This window comes from Bolinopsis microptera, chromosome 2, assembly GCF_026151205.1.
Source record: "Bolinopsis microptera isolate Bmic1 chromosome 2, MBARI_Bmic_1.0, whole genome shotgun sequence".
In the NCBI taxonomy this organism is placed as follows: domain Eukaryota; kingdom Metazoa; phylum Ctenophora; class Tentaculata; order Lobata; family Bolinopsidae; genus Bolinopsis; species Bolinopsis microptera.
In genome coordinates, this window is record NC_087073.1 from 21,901,311 (window position 1) to 21,923,213 (window position 21,903).

Here is a 21,903-nt window from a genome sequence, read left to right on the forward strand (position 1 = left end):
CTAGGTGAACTTGTAATCTCTAGCGATCTTGTATCTCCTGGGACTTGTAATCTTTCTAGTGAACGTGTAATCTCCTAGCGAACTTGTAATCTCCTAGCAAACTTTGTAATCTCCAGTGAATCTTGTAATCTCCTAGTGAACCTAGTAATCTCCTGAGTGAACCTTGTAATCTTCTAGCGAACTTGTAATCTCCTAGCGAACTTGTAATCTCCCTAGCGAACTTGTAATCTCCTAGCGAACTTGTAATCTCCTAGTGAACTTGTTAATCTCCCGGTTGGGAAATTTTTAAACTCCTAGTGAAATTGTAATCTCCTGGGGGAATTGTAATCTCCTAGCGAACTTGTAATCCCCCTGGGGGGAAATTGTAAACTTCTTAGTGAACTTTTTAATCCCCCTAGGGGAAAATTTGTAATCTCCCAGCGAACTTGTAATTCCCCAAATGAAAAAGTAAACTCCCAGTGAAATTGTAATTTTCCCGGTGAACTTGTAATCTTTAGGGGAACCCTTTTAAAAACCCCAGCGAACTTGTAATTTCCTTTGCGAACTTGTAATCTCTAGCGAACTTTAATCTCCTGGGGAACTTGTAAACTCCTAGTGGAAAATTTTTAATCTCCTGGGGAACTTGTAATCTCCCGTTTAACTTGTAATCTCCTGGTGAATTTTTAATCTCCCAGGGAATTGTAATCTCCTGGTGAAAATTGTTAAACTCCTAGGTGAACTTGTAAAACTCCTTGTGAACTTGTTAAACTCCTTTGGGGAACTTGTAATCCCTAGTGAACTTGTAATCTCCTAGTGAACTTGTAATCTCCTAGTGAACTTGTAATCTCCTGGTGAACTTGTAATCTCCTAGTGAACTTGTAATCTCCTAGTGAACTTGTAATCTCCTAGCGAACTTGTAATCTCCTAGTGAACTTGTAATCTCCTGGTGAACTTGTAATCTCCTAGTGAACTTGTAATCTCCTAGTGAACTTGTAATCTCCTAGTGAACTTGTAATCTCCTGGTGAACTTGTAATCTCCTAGTGAACTTGTAATCTCCTGGTGAACTTGTAATCTCCTGGTGAACTTGTAATCTCCTGGTGAACTTGTAATCTCCTGGTGAACTTGTAATCTCCTAGTGAACTTGTAATCTCCTAGTGAACTTGTAATCTCCTAGCGAACTTGTAATCTCCTAGCGAACTTGTAATCTCCTAGTGAACTTGTAATCTCCTAGTGAACTTGTAATCTCCTGGTGAACTTGTAATCTCCTAGGGAACTTGTAATCTCCTAGTGAACTTGTAATCTCCTAGCGAACTTGTAATCTCCTAGTGAACTTGTAATCTCCTAGTGAACTTGTAATCTCCTAGTGAACTTGTAATCTCCTAGTGAACTTGTAATCTCCTGGTGAACTTGTAATCTCCTAGTGAACTTGTAATCTCCTGGTGAACTTGTAATCTCCTAGTGAACTTGTAATCTCCTAGTGAACTTGTAATCTCCTAGTGAACTTGTAATCTCCTAGGTGAACTTGTAATCTCCTGGTGAACTTGTAATCTCCTAGTGAACTTGTATCTCCTAGTGAACTTGTAATCTCCTAGTGAACTTGTAATCTCCTAGTGAACTTGTAATCTCTGGTGAACTTGTAATCTCCTGGTGAACTTGTAATCTCCTAGTGAACTTGTAATCTCCTGGTGAACTTGTAATCTCCTAGTGAACTTGTTAATCTCCTAGCGAACTTGTAATCTCCTAGCGAACTTGTAATCTCCTAGTGACTTGTAATCTCCTGGTGAACCTTGTAATCTCCTGGTGAACTTGTAATCTCTAGTGAACTTGTAATCTCCTAGGTGAACTTGTAATCTCCTAGTGAAACTGTAATCTCCTAGTGAACTTGTAATCTCCTGGTGAACTTGTAATCTCCTAGCGAACTTGTAATCTCCTGGTGAACTTGTAATCTCCTAGTGAACTTGTAATCTCCTGGTGAACTTGTAATTCCTAGTGAACTTGTAATCTCCTGGTGAACTTGTAATCTCCTAGTGAACTTGTACTCTCTAGTGAACTTGTAATCTCCTAGCTGAACTTGTAATCTCCTGGTGAACTTGTAATCTCCTAGTGACTTGTAATCTCCTAGCTGAACTTGTAATCTCCTGCTGAACTTGTAATAAGTGACTACCCTAGCTGAACTTGTAATCTCCTAGTGAACTTGTAATATCCTAGCTGAACTTGTAATCTCCTAGGTGAAAACTTGTAATCTCCTAGTGAACTTGTAATCTCCTGGTGAACTTGTAATCTCCTAGTGAACTTGTAATCTCCTGGTGAACTTGTAATCTCCTGGTGAACTTGTAATCTCCTAGTGAACTTGTAATCTCCTGGTGAACTTGTAATCTTCTAGTGAACTTGTAATCTCCCTGGTGAACTTGTAATCTCCTGGTGAACTTGTAATCTCCTAGTGAACTTGTAATCTCCTAGCGAACTTGTAATCTCCTGGTGAACTTGTAATCTCCTGGTGAACTTGTAATCTCCTAGGTGAACTTGTAATCTCCTGGTGAACTTGTAATCTCCTAGTGAACTTGTAATCTCCTAGTGAAACTTGTAATCTCCTAGCGAACTTGTAATCTCCTGGTGAACTTGTAATCTCCTAGTGAACTTGTAATCTCCTGGTGAACTTGTAATCTCCTAGTGAACTTGTAATCTCCTGGTGAACTTGTAATCTCCTAGTGAACTTGTAATCTCCTGGTGAACTTGTAATCTCCTAGTGAACTTGTAATCTCCTAGCGAACTTGTAATCTCCTGGTGAACTTGTAATCTCCTGGTGAACTTGTAATCTCCTAGTGAACTTGTAATCTCCTGGTGAACTTGTAATCTCCTGGTGAACTTGTAATTCCTAGTGAACTTGTAATCTCCTAGCGAACTTGTAATCTCCTGGTGAACTTGTAATCTCCTGGTGAACTTGTAATCTCCCTAGTGAACTTGTAATCTCCCTGGTGAACTTGTAATCTCTAGTGAACTTGTAATCTCCTAGCGAACTTGTAATCTCCTGGGAACTTGTAATCTCCTAGCGAACTTGTAATCTCCTGGTGAACTTGTAATCTCCTAGTGAACTTGTAATCTCCTGGTGAACTTGTATTTCTAGGTGAACTTGTAATCTCTGGTGAACTTGTAATCTCCTGGTGAACTTGTATCTCCTGGTGAACTTGTAATCTCCTGGTGAACTTGTAATCTCCTAGTGAACTTGTAATCTCATGGTGAACTTGTAATCTCCTGGTGAACTTGTAATCTCCTAGTGAACTTGTAATCTCCTGGTGAACTTGTAATCTCCTAGTGAACTTGTAATCTCCTAGCGAACTTGTAATCTCCTAGTGAACTTGTAATCTCCTAGCGAACTTGTAATCTCCTGGTGAACTTGTAATCTCCTGGTGAACTTGTAATCTCCTAGTGAACTTGTAATCTCCTGGTGAACTTGTAATCTCCTGGTGAACTTGTAATCTCCTAGCGAACTTGTAATCTCTGGTGAACTTGTAATCTCCTGGTGAACTTGTAATCTCCTGGTGAACTTGTAATCTCCTAGTGAACTTGTAATCTCCTGGTGAACTTGTAATCTCCTAGTGAACTTGTAATCTCCTAGCGAACTTGTAATCTCCTGGTGAACTTGTAATCTCCTAGTGAACTTGTAATCTCCTAGTGAACTTGTAATCTCCTGGTGAACTTGTAATCTCCTAGTGAACTTGTAATCTCCTGGTGAACTTGTAATCTCCTAGTGAACTTGTAATCTTCTAGTGAACTTGTAATCTCCTAGTGAACTTGTAATCTCCTGGTGAACTTGTAATCTCCTGGTGAACTTGTAATCTCCTTGTGAACTTGTAATCTCCTGGTGAACTTGTAATCTCCTAGTGAACTTGTAATCTCCTAGCGAACTTGTAATCTCCTAGTGAACTTGTAATCTCCTAGTGAACTTGTAATCTCCTGGTGAACTTGTAATCTCCTGGTGAACTTGTAATCTCCTGGTGAACTTGTAATCTCCTGGTGAACTTGTAATCTTCTAGCGAACTTGTAATCTCCTAGCGAACTTGTAATCTCCTAGCGAACTTGTAATCTCCTAGCGAACTTGTAATCTCCTAGTGAACTTGTAATCTCCTGGCGAACTTTTAATCTCCTGGTGAACTTGTAATCTCCTAGTGAACTTGTAATCTCCTGGTGAACTTGTAATCTCCTAGTGAACTTGTAATCTCCTGGTGAACTTGTAATCTCCTAGCGAACTTGTAATCTCCTAGCGAACTTGTAATCTCCTAGCGAACTTGTAATCTCCTAGCGAACTTGTAATCTCCTAGCGAACTTGTAATCTCCTAGGGAACTTGTAATCTCCTAGTGAACTTGTAATCTCCTAGCGAACTTGTAATCTCCTAGCGAACTTGTAATCTCCTAGCGAACTTGTAATCTCCTAGTGAACTTGTAATCTCCTAGCGAACTTGTAATCTCCTAGTGAACTTGTAATCTCCTAGCGAACTTGTAATCTCCTAGCGAACTTGTAATCTCCTAGCGAACTTGTAATCTCCTAACGAACTTGTAATCTCCTAGCGAACTTGTAATCTCCTAGTGAACTTGTAATCTCCTAGTGAACTTGTAATCTCCTAGCGAACTTGTAATCTCCTAGCGAACTTGTAATCTCCTAGCGAACTTGTAATCTCCCTAGTGAACTTGTAATCTCCTAGCGAACTTGTAATCTCCTAGTGAACTTGTAATCTCCTAGTGAACTTGTAATCTCCTGGTGAACTTGTAATCTCCTGGTGAACTTGTAATCTCCTGGTGACTTGTAATCTCCTGGTGAACTTGTAATCTTCTAGCGAACTTGTAATCTCCTAGCGAACTTGTAATCTCCTAGCGAACTTGTAATCTCCTAGCGAACTTGTAATCTCCTAGTGAACTTGTAATCTCCTGGCGAACTTTTAATCTCCTGGTGAACTTGTAATCTCCTAGTGAACTTGTAATCTCCTGGTGAACTTGTAATCTCCTAGTGAACTTGTAATCTCCTGGTGAACTTGTAATCTCCTAGCGAACTTGTAATCTCCTAGCGAACTTGTAATCTCCTAGCGAACTTGTAATCTCCTAGCGAACTTGTAATCTCCTAGCGAACTTGTAATCTCCTAGGGAACTTGTAATCTCCTAGTGAACTTGTAATCTCCTAGCGAACTTGTAATCTCCTAGCGAACTTGTAATCTCCTAGCGAACTTGTAATCTCCTAGTGAACTTGTAATCTCCTAGCGAACTTGTAATCTCCTAGTGAACTTGTAATCTCCTAGCGAACTTGTAATCTCCTAGCGAACTTGTAATCTCCTAGCGAACTTGTAATCTCCTAACGAACTTGTAATCTCCTAGCGAACTTGTAATCTCCTAGTGAACTTGTAATCTCCTAGTGAACTTGTAATCTCCTAGCGAACTTGTAATCTCCTAGCGAACTTGTAATCTCCTAGCGAACTTGTAATCTCCTAGTGAACTTGTAATCTCCTAGCGAACTTGTAATCTCCTAGCGAACTTGTAATCTCCTAGCGAACTTGTAATCTCCTAGTGAATTTGTAATCTCTTAGTGAACTTGTAATCTCCTGGTGAACTTGTAATCTCCTAGTGAACTTGTAATCTCCTAGTGAACTTGTAATCTCTTAGTGAACTTGTAATCTCCTAGCGAACTTGTAATCTCCTAGTGAACTTGTAATCTCTTAGTGAACTTGTAATCTCCTAGTGAACTTGTAATCTCCTAGCGAACTTGTAATCTCCTAGTGAACTTGTAATCTCTTGGTGAACTTGTAATCTCCTGGTGAACTTGTAATCTCCTAGCGAACTTGTAATCTCCTGGTGAACTTGTAATCTCCTAGTGAACTTGTAATCTCCTGGTGAACTTGTAATCTCCTGGTGAACTTGTAATCTCCTGGTGAACTTGTAATCTCCTAGCGAACTTGTAATCTCCTGGTGAACTTGTAATCTCCTGGTGAACTTGTAATCTCCTGGTGAACTTGTAATCTCCTGGTGAACTTGTAATCTTCTAGCGAACTTGTAATCTCCTAGCGAACTTGTAATCTCCTAGCGAACTTGTAATCTCCTAGCGAACTTGTAATCTCCTAGTGAACTTGTAATCTCCTGGCGAACTTTTAATCTCCTGGTGAACTTGTAATCTCCTAGTGAACTTGTAATCTCCTGGTGAACTTTTAATCTCCTAGTGAACTTGTAATCTCCTGGTGAACTTGTAATCTCCTAGCGAACTTGTAATCTCCTAGCGAACTTGTAATCTCCTAGCGAACTTGTAATCTCCTAGCGACTTGTAATCTCCTAGCGAACTTGTAATCTCCTAGTGAACTTGTAATCTCCTAGTGAACTTGTAATCTCCTAGCGAACTTGTAATCTCCTAGCGAACTTGTAATCTCCTAGCGAACTTGTAATCTCCTAGTGAACTTGTAATCTCCTAGCGAACTTGTAATCTCCTAGTGAACTTGTAATCTCCTAGCGAACTTGTAATCTCCTAGCGAACTTGTAATCTCCTAGCGAACTTGTAATCTCCTAACGAACTTGTAATCTCCTAGCGAACTTGTAATCTCCTAGTGAACTTGTAATCTCCTAGTGAACTTGTAATCTCCTAGCGAACTTGTAATCTCCTAGCGAACTTGTAATCTCCTAGCGAACTTGTAATCTCCTAGTGAACTTGTAATCTCCTAGCGAACTTGTAATCTCCTAGCAAACTTGTAATCTCCTAGCGAACTTGTAATCTCCTAGTGAACTTGTAATCTCTTAGTGAACTTGTAATCTCCTGGTGAACTTGTAATCTCCTAGTGAACTTGTAATCTCCTAGTGAACTTGTAATCTCTTAGTGAACTTGTAATCTCCTAGCGAACTTGTAATCTCCTAGTGAACTTGTAATCTCTTAGTGAACTTGTAATCTCCTAGTGAACTTGTAATCTCCTAGCGAACTTGTAATCTCCTAGTGAACTTGTAATCTCCTAGTGAACTTGTAATCTCCTGGTGAACTTGTAATCTCCTGGTGAACTTGTAATCTCCTAGTGAACTTGTAATCTCCTGGTGAACTTGTAATCTCCTGGTGAACTTGTAATCTCCTGGTGAACTTGTAATCTCTTAGTGAACTTGTAATCTCCTAGTGAACTTGTAATCTCCTAGCGAACTTGTAATCTCCTAGTGAACTTGTAATCTCCTGGTGAACTTGTAATCTCCTAGCGAACTTGTAATCTCCTAGCGAAACTTGTAATCTCTAGTGAACTTGTAATCTCTTAGTGAACTTGTAATCTCTGGTGAACTTGTAATCTCCTAGTGAACTTGTAATCTCCTAGTGAACTTGTAATCTCTTAGTGAACTTGTAATCTCCTAGCGAACTTGTAATCTCCTAGTGAACTTGTAATCTCTTAGTGAACTTGTAATCTCCTAGTGAACTTGTAATCTCCTAGCGAACTTGTAATCTCCTAGTGAACTTGTAATCTCCTGGTGAACTTGTAATCTCCTGGTGAACTTGTAATCTCCTAGCGAACTTGTAATCTCCTGGTGAACTTGTAATCTCCTAGTGAACTTGTAATCTCCTGGTGAACTTGTAATCTCCTGGTGAACTTGTAATCTCCTGGTGAACTTGTAATCTCCTAGCGAACTTGTAATCTCCTGGTGAACTTGTAATCTCCTGGTGAACTTGTAATCTCCTGGTGAACTTGTAATCTCCTGGTAAACTTGTAATCTTCTAGCGAACTTGTAATCTCCTAGCGAACTTTTAATCTCCTAGCGAACTTGTAATCTCCTAGCGAACTTGTAATCTCCTAGTGAACTTGTAATCTCCTGGCGAACTTTTAATCTCCTGGTGAACTTGTAATCTCCTAGTGAACTTGTAATCTCCTGGTGAACTTGTAATCTCCTAGTGAACTTGTAATCTCCTGGTGAACTTGTAATCTCCTAGCGAACTTGTAATCTCCTAGCGAACTTGTAATCTCCTAGCGAACTTGTAATCTCCTAGCGAACTTGTAATCTCCTAGCGAACTTGTAATCTCCTAGTGAACTTGTAATCTCCTAGTGAACTTGTAATCTCCTAGCGAACTTGTAATCTCCTAGCGAACTTGTAATCTCCTAGCGAACTTGTAATCTCCTAGTGAACTTGTAATCTCCTAGCGAACTTGTAATCTCCTAGTGAACTTGTAATCTCCTAGCGAACTTGTAATCTCCTAGCGAACTTGTAATCTCCTAGCGAACTTGTAATCTCCTAACGAACTTGTAATCTCCTAGCGAACTTGTAATCTCCTAGTGAACTTGTAATCTCCTAGTGAACTTGTAATCTCCTAGCGAACTTGTAATCTCCTAGCGAACTTGTAATCTCCTAGCGAACTTGTAATCTCCTAGTGAACTTGTAATCTCCTAGCGAACTTGTAATCTCCTAGCGAACTTGTAATCTCCTAGCGAAACTTGTAATCTCCTAGTGAACTTGTAATCTCTTAGTGAACTTGTAATCTCCTGGTGAACTTGTAATCTCCTGGTGAACTTGTAATCTCCTAGTGAACTTGTAATCTCCTAGTGAACTTGTAATCTCCTGGTGAACTTGTAATCTCCTAGCGAACTTGTAATCTCCTAGCGAACTTGTAATCTCCTAGCGAACTTGTAATCTCCTAGTGAACTTGCAATCTCCTAGTGAACTTGTAATCTCCTAGTGAACTTGTAATCTCCTGGTGAACTTGTAATCTCCTGGTGAACTTGTAATCTCCTGGTGAACTTGTAATCTCCTGGTGAACTTGTAATCTCCTAGTGAACTTGTAATCTCCTAGTGAACTTGTAATCTCCTGGTGAACTTATAATCTCCTAGTGAACTTGTAATCTCCTAGTGAACTTGTAATCTCCTGGTGAACTTGTAATCTCCTAGTGACTTGTAATCTCCTGGTGAACTTGTAATCTCCTAGTGAACTTGTAATCTCCTGGTGAACTTGTAATCTCCTAGTGAACTTGTAATCTCCTGGTGAACTTGTAATCTCCTGGTGAACTTGTAATCTCCTGGTGAACTTGTAATCTCCTAGTGAACTTGTAATTTCCTAGTGAACTTGTAATCTCCTAGTGAACTTGTAATCTCCTAGTGAACTTGTAATCTCCTAGTGAACTTGTAATCTCCTGGTGAACTTGTAATCTCCTGGTGAACTTGTAATCTCCTAGTGAACTTGTAATCTCCTAGTGAACTTGTAATCTCCTAGTGAACTTGTAATCTCCTGGTGAACTTGTAATCTCCTAGTGAACTTGTAATCTCCTGGTGAACTTGTAATCTCCTAGTGAACTTGTAATCTCCTAGTGAACTTGTAATCTCCTAGTGAACTTGTAATCTCCTGGTGAACTTGTAATCTCCTGGTGAACTTGTAATCTCCTGGTGAACTTGTAATCTCCTAGTGAACTTGTAATTTCCTAGTGAACTTGTAATCTCCTAGTGAACTTGTAATCTCCTAGTGAACTTGTAATCTCCTAGTGAACTTGTAATCTCCTGGTGAACTTGTAATCTCCTGGTGAACTTGTAATCTCCTAGTGAACTTGTAATCTCCTAGTGAACTTGTAATCTCCTAGTGAACTTGTAATCTCCTGGTGAACTTGTAATCTCCTAGTGAACTTGTAATCTCCTAGTGAACTTGTAATCTCCTGGTGAACTTGTAATCTCCTAGTGAACTTGTAATCTCCTAGTGAACTTGTAATCTCCTAGTGAACTTGTAATCTCCTGGTGAACTTGTAATCTCCTAGTGAACTTGTAATCTCCTGGTGAACTTGTAATCTCCTAGTGAACTTGTAATCTCCTGGTGAACTTGTAATCTCCTAGTGAACTTGTAATCTCCTGGTGAACTTGTAATCTCCTAGTGAACTTGTAATCTCCTAGTGAACTTGTAATCTCCTGGTGAACTTGTAATCTCCTAGTGAACTTGTAATCTCCTGGTGAACTTGTAATCTCCTAGTGAACTTGTAATCTCCTGGTGAACTTGTAATCTCCTAGTGAACTTGTAATCTCCTGGTGAACTTGTAATCTCCTGGTGAACTTGTAATCTCCTGGTGAACTTGTAATCTCCTGGTGAACTTGTAATCTCCTGGTGAACTTGTAATCTCCTAGCGAACTTGTAATCTCCTAGTGAACTTGTAATCTCCTAGTGAACTTGTAATCTCCTAGTGAACTTGTAATCTCCTGGTGAACTTGTAATCTCCTAGTGAACTTGTAATCTCCTGGTGAACTTTTAATCTCCTAGTGAACTTGTAATCTCCTATTGAACTTGTAATCTTCTAGTGAACTTGTAATCTCCTAGTGAACTTGTAATCTCCTAGCGAACTTGTAATCTCCTAGTGAACTTGTAATCTCCTGGTGAACTTGTAATCTTCTAGTGAACTTGTAATCTCCTGGTGAACTTGTAATCTCCTAGCGAACTTGTAATCTCCTAGTGAACTTGTAATCTCCTAGTGAACTTGTAATCTCCTAGTGAACTTGTAATCTCCTGGTGAACTTGTAATCTCCTAGTGAACTTGTAATCTCCTGGTGAACTTTTAATCTCCTAGTGAACTTGTAATCTCCTATTGAACTTGTAATCTTCTAGTGAACTTGTAATCTCCTAGTGAACTTGTAATCTCCTAGTGAACTTGTAATCTCCTGGTGAACTTGTAATCTCCTGGTGAACTTGTAATCTCCTAGCGAACTTGTAATCTCCTGGTGAACTTGTAATCTCCTAGTGAACTTGTAATCTCCTGGTGAACTTATAATCTCCTAGTGAACTTGTAATCTTCTAGCGAACTTGTAATCTCTAGTGAACTTGTAATCTCCTAGTGAACTTGTAATCTCCTGGTGAACTTGTAATCTCCTGGTGAACTTATAATCTCCTAGTGAACTTGTAATCTTCTAGCGAACTTGTAATCTCCTAGCGAACTTGTAATCTCCTAGTGAACTTGTAATCTCCTGGTGAACTTATAATCTCCTAGTGAACTTGTAATCTTCTAGTGAACTTGTAATCTCCTAGTGAACTTGTAATCTCCTAGTGAACTTGTAATCTCCTGGTGAACTTATAATCTCCTAGTGAACTTGTAATCTTCTAGCGAACTTGTAATCTCCTAGTGAACTTGTAATCTCCTAGTGAACTTGTAATCTCCTGGTGAACTTGTAATCTCCTGGTGAACTTATAATCTCCTAGTGAACTTGTAATCTCCTAGCGAACTTGTAATCTCCTAGCGAACTTGTAATCTCCTAGTGAACTTGCAATCTCCTAGTGAACTTGTAATCTCCTAGTGAACTTGTAATCTCTGGTGAACTTGTAATCTCCTGGTGAACTTGTAATCTCCTGGTGAACTTGTAATCTCCTGGTGAACTTGTAATCTCCTAGTGAACTTGTAATCTCCTAGTGAACTTGTAATCTCCTGGTGAACTTGTAATCTCCTGGTGAACTTGTAATCTCCTAGTGAACTTGTAATCTCCTAGTGAACTTGTAATCTCCTAGTGAACTTGTAATCTCCTGGTGAACTTGTAATCTCCTAGTGAACTTGTAATCTCCTATGTGAACTTGTAATCTCCTGGTGAACTTGTAATCTCCTAGTGAACTTGTAATCTCCTAGCGAACTTGTAATCTCCTAGCGAACTTGTAATCTCCTAGTGAACTTGCAATCTCCTAGTGAACTTGTAATCTCCTAGTGAACTTGTAATCTCCTGGTGAACTTGTAATCTCCTGGTGAACTTGTAATCTCCTGGTGAACTTGTAATCTCCTGGTGAACTTGTAATCTCCTAGTGAAACTTGTAATCTCCTAGTGAACTTGTAATCTCCTGGTGAACTTGTAATCTCCTGGTGAACTTGTAATCTCCTAGTGAACTTGTAATCTCCTGGTGAACTTGTAATCTCCTAGTGAACTTGTAATTCCTGGTGAACTTGTAATCTCCAGATAATCTCTAGTGAACTTGTAATCTCCTGAATGTACTCCTAGTGAACTGTAATCTCCTAAGTGAACTTGTAATCTCCTAGTGAACTTGTAATCTCTGGTGAACTTGTAATCTCCTAGTGAACTTGTAATCTCCTGGTGAACTTGTAATCTCCTAGTGAACTTGTAACTCTCCTGGTGAACTTGTAATCTCCTAGTGAACTTGTAATCTCCTGGTGAACTTGTAATCTCCTAGTGAACTTGTAATCTCCTAGTGAACTTGTAATCTCCTAGGTGAACTTGTAATCTCCTAGTGAACTTGTAATCTCCTGGTGAACTTGTAATCTCCAGTGAACTTGTAATCTCCTGGTGAACTTGTAATCTCCTAGTGAACTTGTAATCTCCTAGTGAACTTGTAATCTCCTGGTGAACTTGTAATCTCCTAGTGAACTTGTAATCTCCTGGTGAACTTTGTAATCTCCTGGTGAACTTGTAATCTCCTGGTGAACTTGTAATCTCCTGGTGAACTTGTAATCTCCTTGGTGAACTTGTAATCTTCTAGCGAACTTGTAATCTCCTAGCGAACTTGTAATCTCCTAGCGAAACTTGTAATTCTCTAGCGAACTTGTAATCTCTAGTGAACTTGTTAATCTCCTGGCGAACTTTTAATCTCCTGGTGAACTTGTAATCTCCTAGTGAACTTGTAATCTCCTGGTGAACTTGTAATCTCCTAGTGAACTTGTAATCTCCTGGTGAACTTGTAATCTCCTAGCGAACTTGTAATCTCCTAGCGAACTTGTAATCTCCTAGCGAACTTGTAATCTCCTAGCGAACTTGTAATCTCCTAGCGAACTTGTAATCTCCTAGTGAACTTGTAATCTCCTAGTGAACTTGTAATCTCCTAGCGAACTTGTAATCTTCTAGCGAACTTGTAATCTCCTACGCGAACTGTAATCTCCTAGTGAACTTGTAATCTCCTAGCGAACTTGTAATCTCCTAGTGAACTTGTAATCTCCTAGCGAACTTGTAATCTCCTAGCGAACTTGTAATCTCCTAGCGAACTTGTAATCTCCTAACGAACTTGTAATCTCCTAGCGAACTTGTAATCTCCTAGTGAACTTGTAATCTCCTAGTGAACTTGTAATCTCCTAGCGAACTTGTAATCTCCTAGCGAACTTGTAATCTCCTAGCGAACTTGTAATCTCCTAGTGAACTTGTAATCTCCTAGCGAACTTGTAATCTCCTAGCGAACTTGTAATCTCCTAGCGAACTTGTAATCTCTAGTGAACTTGTAATCTCTTAGTGAACTTGTAATCTCCTGGTGAACTTGTAATCTCCTAGTGAACTTGTAATCTCCTAGTGAACTTGTAATCTCTTAGTGAACTTGTAATCTCCTAGCGAACTTGTAATCTCCTAGTGAACTTGTAATCTCTTAGTGAACTTGTAATCTCCTAGTGAAGTTGTAATCTCCTAGCGAACTTGTAATCTCCTAGTGAACTTGTAATCTCCTGGTGAACTTGTAATCTCCTGGTGAACTTGTAATCTCTAGCGAACTTGTAATCTCCTGGTGAACTAGTAATCTCCTAGTGAACTTGTAATCTCCTGGTGAACTTGTAATCTCCTGGTGAACTTGTAATCTCCTGGTGAACTTGTAATCTCCTTGCGAACTTGTAATCTCCTAGTGAACTTGTAATCTCCTAGTGAACTTGTAATCTCCTAGTGAACTTGTAATCTCCTGGTGAACTTGTAATCTCCTAGTGAACTTGTAATCTCCTGGTGAACTTTTAATCTCCTGGTGAACTTGTAATCTCCTAGCGAACTTGTAATCTCCTGGTGAACTTGTAATCTCCTAGTGAACTTGTAATCTCCTGGTGAACTTATAATCTCCTAGTGAACTTGTAATCTTCTAGCGAACTTGTAATCTCCTAGTGAACTTGTAATCTCCCTAGTGAACTTGTAATCTCCTGGTGAACTTGTAAATCTCCTGGTGAACTTATAATCTCCTAGTGAACTTGTAATCTTCTAGCGAACTTGTAAATCCTCCTAGCGAACTTGTAATCTCCTAGTGAACTGTAATCTCCTGGTGAACTTATAATCTCCTAGTGAACTTGTAATCTTCTAGTGAACTTGTAATCTCCTAGTGAACTTGTAATCTCCTAGTGAACTTGTAATCTCCTGGTGACTTATAATCTCCTAGTGAACTTGTAATCTTCTAGCGAACTTGTAATCTCCTAGTGAACTTGTAATCTCCTAGTGAACTTGTAATTCCTGGTGAACTTGTAATCTCCTGGTGAAACTTATAATCTCCTAGTGAACTTGTAATCTCCTAGCGAACTTGTAATCTCCTAGCGAACTTGTAATCTCCTAGTGAACTTGCAATCTCCTAGTGAACTTGTAATCTCCTAGTGAACTTGTAATCTCCTGGTGAACTTGTAATCTCCTGGTGAACTTGTAATCTCCTGGTGAACTTGTAATCTCCTGGTGAACTTGTAATCTCCTAGTGAACTTGTAATCTCCTAGTGAACTTGTAATCTCCTGGTGAACTTGTAATCTCCTGGTGAACTTGTAATCTCCTAGTGAACTTGTAATCTCCTAGTGAACTTGTAATCTCCTAGTGAACTTGTAATCTCCTGGTGAACTTGTAATCTCCTAGTGAACTTGTAATCTCCTAGTGAACTTGTAATCTCCTGGTGAACTTGTAATCTCCTAGTGAACTTGTAATCTCCTAGCGAACTTGTAATCTCCTAGCGAACTTGTAATCTCCTAGTGAACTTGCAATCTCCTAGTGAACTTGTAATCTCCTAGTGAACTTGTAATCTCCTGGTGAACTTGTAATCTCCTGGTGAACTTGTAATCTCCTGGTGAACTTGTAATCTCCTGGTGAACTTGTAATCTCCTAGTGAACTTGTAATCTCCTAGTGAACTTGTAATCTCCTGGTGAACTTGTAATCTCCTGGTGAACTTGTAATCTCCTAGTGAACTTGTAATCTCCTAGTGAACTTGTAATCTCCTAGTGAACTTGTAATCTCCTGGTGAACTTGTAATCTCCTAGTGAACTTGTAATCTCCTAGTGAACTTGTAATCTCCTGGTGAACTTGTAATCTCCTAGTGAACTTGTAATCTCCTAGTGAACTTGTAATCTCCTAGTGAACTTGTAATCTCCTGGTGAACTTGTAATCTCCTAGTGAACTTGTAATCTCCTAGTGAACTTGTAATCTCCTAGTGAACTTGTAATCTCCTGGTGAACTTGTAATCTCCTAGTGAACTTGTAATCTCCTGGTGAACTTGTAATCTCCTAGTGAACTTGTAATCTTCTAGTGAACTTGTAATCTCCTAGTGAACTTGTAATCTCCTGGTGAACTTGTAATCTCCTGGTGAACTTGTAATCTCCTTGTGAACTTGTAATCTCCTGGTGAACTTGTAATCTCCTAGTGAACTTGTAATCTCCTGGTGAACTTGTAATCTCCTGGTGAACTTGTAATCTCCTAGCGAACTTGTAATCTCCTAGTGAACTTGTAATCTCCTGGTGAACTTGTAATCTCCCAGTGAACTTGTAATCTCCTAGCGAACTTGTAATCTCCTAGTGAACTTGTAATCTCCTAGTGAACTTGTAATCTCCTGGTGAACTTGTAATCTCCTGGTGAACTTGTAATCTCCTGGTGAACTTGTAATCTCCTGGTGAACTTGTAATCTTCTAGCGAACTTGTAATCTCCTAGCGAACTTGTAATCTCCTAGCGAACTTGTAATCTCCTAGCGAACTTGTAATCTCCTAGTGAACTTGTAATCTCCTGGCGAACTTTTAATCTCCTGGTGAACTTGTAATCTCCTAGTGAACTTGTAATCTCCTGGTGAACTTGTAATCTCCTAGTGAACTTGTAATCTCCTGGTGAACTTGTAATCTCCTAGCGAACTTGTAATCTCCTAGCGAACTTGTAATCTCCTAGCGAACTTGTAATCTCCTAGCGAACTTGTAATCTCCTAGCGAACTTGTAATCTCCTAGTGAACTTGTAATCTCCTAGTGAACTTGTAATCTCCTAGCGAACTTGTAATCTCCTAGCGAACTTGTAATCTCCTAGCGAACTTGTAATCTCCTAGTGAACTTGTAATCTCCTAGCGAACTTGTAATCTCCTAGTGAACTTGTAATCTCCTAGCGAACTTGTAATCTCCTAGCGAACTTGTAATCTCCTAACGAACTTGTAATCTCCTAGCGAACTTGTAATCTCCTAGTGAACTTGTAATCTCCTAGTGAACTTGTAATCTCCTAGCGAACTTGTAATCTCCTAGCGAACTTGTAATCTCCTAGCGAACTTGTAATCTCCTAGTGAACTTGTAATCTCCTAGCGAACTTGTAATCTCCTAGCGAACTTGTAATCTCCTAGCGAACTTGTAATCTCCTAGTGAACTTGTAATCTCTTAGTGAACTTGTAATCTCCTGGTGAACTTGTAATCTCCTAGTGAACTTGTAATCTCCTAGTGAACTTGTAATCTCTTAGTGAACTTGTAATCTCCTAGCGAACTTGTAATCTCCTAGTGAACTTGTAATCTCTTAGTGAACTTGTAATCTCCTAGTGAACTTGTAATCTCCTAGCGAACTTGTAATCTCCTAGTGAACTTGTAATCTCCTGGTGAACTTGTAATCTCCTGGTGAACTTGTAATCTCCTAGCGAACTTGTAATCTCCTGGTGAACTTGTAATCTCCTAGTGAACTTGTAATCTCCTGGTGAACTTGTAATCTCCTGGTGAACTTGTAATCTCCTGGTGAACTTGTAATCTCCTAGCGAACTTGTAATCTCCTAGTGAACTTGTAATCTCCTAGTGAACTTGTAATTTCCTAGTGAACTTGTAATCTCCTGGTGAACTTGTAATCTCCTAGTGAACTTGTAATCTCCTGGTGAACTTGTAATCTCCTAGTGAACTTGCAATCTCCTAGTGAACTTGTAATCTCCTAGTGAACTTGTAATCTCCTGGTGAACTTGTAATCTCCTGGTGAACTTGTAATCTCCTGGTGAACTTGTAATCTCCTGGTGAACTTGTAATCTCCTAGTGAACTTGTAATCTCCTAGTGAACTTGTAATCTCCTGGTGAACTTGTAATCTCCTGGTGAACTTGTAATCTCCTAGTGAACTTGTAATCTCCTAGTGAACTTGTAATCTCCTAGTGAACTTGTAATCTCCTGGTGAACTTGTAATCTCCTAGTGAACTTGTAATCTCCTAGTGAACTTGTAATCTCCTGGTGAACTTGTAATCTCCTAGTGAACTTGTAATCTCCTAGCGAACTTGTAATCTCCTAGCGAACTTGTAATCTCCTAGTGAACTTGCAATCTCCTAGTGAACTTGTAATCTCCTAGTGAACTTGTAATCTCCTGGTGAACTTGTAATCTCCTGGTGAACTTGTAATCTCCTGGTGAACTTGTAATCTCCTGGTGAACTTGTAATCTCCTAGTGAACTTGTAATCTCCTAGTGAACTTGTAATCTCCTGGTGAACTTGTAATCTCCTGGTGAACTTGTAATCTCCTAGTGAACTTGTAATCTCCTAGTGAACTTGTAATCTCCTAGTGAACTTGTAATCTCCTGGTGAACTTGTAATCTCCTAGTGAACTTGTAATCTCCTAGTGAACTTGTAATCTCCTGGTGAACTTGTAATCTCCTAGTGAACTTGTAATCTCCTAGTGAACTTGTAATCTCCTAGTGAACTTGTAATCTCCTGGTGAACTTGTAATCTCCTAGTGAACTTGTAATCTCCTGGTGAACTTGTAATCTCCTAGTGAACTTGTAATCTCCTGGTGAACTTGTAATCTCCTAGTGAACTTGTAATCTCCTGGTGAACTTGTAATCTCCTAGTGAACTTGTAATCTCCTAGTGAACTTGTAATCTCCTGGTGAACTTGTAATCTCCTAGTGAACTTGTAATCTCCTGGTGAACTTGTAATCTCCTAGTGAACTTGTAATCTCCTGGTGAACTTGTAATCTCCTAGTGAACTTGTAATCTCCTGGTGAACTTGTAATCTCCTAGTGAACTTGTAATCTCCTAGCGAACTTGTAATCTCCTGGTGAACTTGTAATCTCCTAGCGAACTTGTAATCTCCTAGTGAACTTGTAATCTCCTAGTGAACTTGTAATCTCATAGCGAACTTGTAATCTCCTAGCGAACTTGTAATCTCCTGGTGAACTTGTAATCTCCTGGTGAACTTGTAATCTCCTGGTGAACTTGTAATCTCCTAGCGAACTTGTAATCTTCTAGTGAACTTGTAATCTCCTAGTGAACTTGTAATCTCCTAGTGAACTTGTAATCTCCTGGTGAACTTATAATCTCCTAGTGAAATTGTAATCTTCTAGCGAACTTATAATCTCCTAGTGAACTTGTAATCTTCTAGCGAACTTGTAATCTCCTAGTGAACTTGTAATCTCCTAGTGAACTTGTAATCTCCTGGTGAACTTGTAATCTCCTGGTGAACTTGTAATCTCCTGGTGAACTTGTAATCTCCTGGTGAACTTGTAATCTCCAAGTGAACTTGTAATCTCCAAGTGAACTTGTAATCTCCTAGTGAACTTGTAATCTCCTAGTGAACTTGTAATCTCCTAGCGAACTTGTAATCTCCTAGTGAACTTGTAATCTCCTGGTGAACTTGTAATCTCCTAGTGAACTTGTAATTTCCTGGTGAACTTGTAATCTCCTAGTGAACTTGTAATCTCCTAGCGAACTTGTAATCTCCTAGTGAACTTGTAATCTCCTAGTGAACTTGTAATCTCCTAGTGAACTTGTAATCTCCTAGTGAACTTGTAATCTCCTAGTGAACTTGTAATCTCCTGGTGAACTTGTAATCTCCTAGTGAACTTGTAATCTCCTGGTGAACATGTAATCTCCTAGCAAACTTGTAATCTCCTAGTGAACTTGTAATCTCCTGGTGAACTTGTAATCTCCTAGTGAACTTGTAATCTCCTAGTGAACTTGTAATCTCCTAGCGAACTTGTAATCTCCTAGTGAACTTGTAATCTCCTGGTGAACTTGTAATCTCCTGGTGAACTTGTAATCTCCTAGTGAACTTGTAATCTCCTAGTGAACTTGTAATCTCCTAGCGAACTTGTAATCTCCTAGTGAACTTGTAATCTCCTAGTGAACTTGTAATCTCCTAGTGAACTTGTAATCTCCTAGCGAACTTGTAATCTCCTAGTGAACTTGTAATCTCCTAGTGAACTTGTAATCTCCTAGCGAACTTGTAATCTCCTAGTGAACTTGTAATCTCCTGGTGAACTTGTAATCTCCTAGTGAACTTGTAATCTCCTGGTGAACTTGTAATCTCCTGGTGAACTTGTAATCTCCTGGTGAACTTGTAATCTCCTAGCGAACTTGTAATCTCCTAGTGAACTTGTAATCTCCTAGTGAACTTGTTATCTCCTTGTGAACTTGTAATCTCCTAGCGAACTTGTAATCTCCTAGTGAACTTGTAATCTCCTGGTGAACTTGTAATCTCCTAGCGAACTTGTAATCTCCTAGTGAACTTGTAATCTCCTAGTGAACTTGTAATCTCCTAGTGAACTTGTTATCTCCTTGTGAACTTGTAATCTCCTGGTGAACTTGTAATCTCCTAGTGAACTTGTAATCTCCTAGTGAACTTGTTATCTCCTTGTGAACTTGTAATCTCCTAGCGAACTTGTAATCTCCTAGTGAACTTGTAATCTCCTGGTGAACTTGTAATCTCCTGGTGAACTTGTAATCTCCTAGCGAACTTGTAATCTCCTAGTGAACTTGTAATCTCCTAGTGAACTTGTAATCTCCTAGTGAACTTGTTATCTCCTTGTGAACTTGTAATCTCCTGGTGAACTTGTAATCTCCTAGTGAACTTGTAATCTCCTTGTGAACTTGTTATCTCCTTGTGAACTTGTAATCTCCTAGCGAACTTGTAATCTCCTAGTGAACTTGTAATCTCCTGGTGAACTTGTAATCTCCTGGTGAACTTGTAATCTCCTGGTGAACTTGTAATCTCCTAGTGAACTTGTAATCTCCTAGTGAACTTGTAATCTCCTAGCGAACTTGTAATCTCCTAGTGAACTTGTAATCTCCTAGCGAACTTGTAATCTCCTAGTGAACTTGTAATCTCCTAGCGAACTTGTAATCTCCTGGTGAACTTGTAATCTCCTGGTGAACTTGTAATCTCCTAGTGAACTTGTAATCTCCTGGTGAACTTGTAATCTCCTAGTGAACTTGTAATCTCCTAGTGAACTTGTTATCTCCTTGTGAACTTGTAATCTCCTAGCGAACTTGTAATCTCCTGGTGAACTTGTAATCTCCTAGCGAACTTGTAATCTCCTAGTGAACTTGTAATCTCCTAGTGAACTTGTAATCTCCTGGTGAACTTGTAATCTCCTGGTGAACTTGTAATCTCCTGGTGAACTTGTAATCTCCTGGTGAACTTGTAATCTCCTGGTGAACTTGTAATCTCCTAGTGAACTTGTAATCTCCTAGTGAACTTGTAATCTCCTAGTGAACTTGTAATCTCCTGGTGAACTTGTAATCTCCTGGTGAACTTGTAATCTCCTAGTGAACTTGTAATCTCCTGGTGAACTTGTAATCTCCTAGTGAACTTGTAATCTCCTAGTGAACTTGTAATCTCCTAGCGAACTTGTAATCTTCTAGTGAACTTGTAATCTCCTAGTGAACTTGTAATCTCCTAGTGAACTTGTAATCTCCTAGTGAACTTGTAATCTCCTAGTGAACTTGTAATCTCCTAGTGAACTTGTAATCTCCTAGTGAACTTGTAATCTCCAGTGAACTTGTAATCTCCTAGTGAACTTGTAATCTCCTAGTGAACTTGTAATCTCCTAGTGAACTTGTAATCTCCTAGTGAACTTGTAATCTCCTAGTGAACTTGTAATCTCCTAGTGAACTTGTAATCTCCTAGTGAACTTGTAATCTCCTAGTGAACTTGTAATCTCCTAGTGAACTTGTAATCTCCTAGTGAACTTGTAATCTCCTAGTGAACTTATAATCTCCTAGTGAACTTGTAATCTCCTAGTGAACTTGTAATCTCCTGGTGAACTTGTAATCTCCCAGTGAACTTGTAATCTCCTAGTGAACTTGTAATCTCCTAGTGAACTTGTAATCTCCTAGTGAACTTGTAATCTCCCAGTGAACTTGTAATCTCCTAGTGAACTTGTAATCTCCTAGTGAACTTGTAATCTCCTAGTGAACTTGTAATCTCCTAGTGAACTTGTAATCTCCTAGTGAACATGTAATCTCCTGGTGAACTTGTAATCTCCTAGTGAACTTGTAATCTCCTAGTGAACTTGTAATCTCCTAGTGAACTTGTAATCTCCTAGTGAACTTGTAATCTCCTAGCGAACTTGTAATCTCCTAGTGAACTTGTAATCTCCTAGTGAACTTGTAATCTCCTAGTGAACTTGTAATCTCCTAGTGAACTTGTAATCTCCTAGTGAACTTATAATCTCCTAGTGAACTTGTAATCTCCTAGTGAACTTGTAATCTCCTAGTGAACTTGTAATCTCCTGGTGAACTTGTAATCTCCTAGTGAACTTGTAATCTCCTAGTGAACTTGTAATCTCCTAGCGAACTTGTAATCTTCTAGTGAACTTGTAATCTCCTAGTGAACTTGTAATCTCCTAGTGAACTTGTAATCTCCTAGTGAACTTGTAATCTCCTAGCGAACTTGTAATCTCCTAGTGAACTTGTAATCTCCTAGTGAACTTGTAATCTCCTAGTGAACTTGTAATCTCCTAGTGAACTTGTAATCTCCTAGTGAACTTATAATCTCCTAGTGAACTTGTAATCTCCTAGTGAACTTGTAATCTCCTGGTGAACTTGTAATCTCCTAGTGAACTTGTAATCTCCTAGCGAACTTGTAATCTCCTGGTGAACTTGTAATCTCCTAGTGAACTTGTAATCTCCTGGTGAACTTGTAATCTCCTAGTGAACTTGTAATCTCCTGGTGAACTTGTAATCTCCTAGCGAACTTGTAATCTCCTGGTGAACTTGTAATCTCCTAGTGAACTTGTAATCTCCTAGTGAACTTGTAATCTCCTAGCGAACTTG

The 21,903-nt window shown here is 39.2% G+C and overlaps 1 protein-coding gene across 1 annotated transcript in view; it reads left to right on the forward strand.

The window, feature by feature from the left end:
- Positions 1 to 21,903, forward strand: part of LOC134811917 (beta-galactosidase-like) — a 53,647-nt gene that overhangs the window by 968 nt on the left and 30,776 nt on the right. The window lies entirely within an intron of this gene.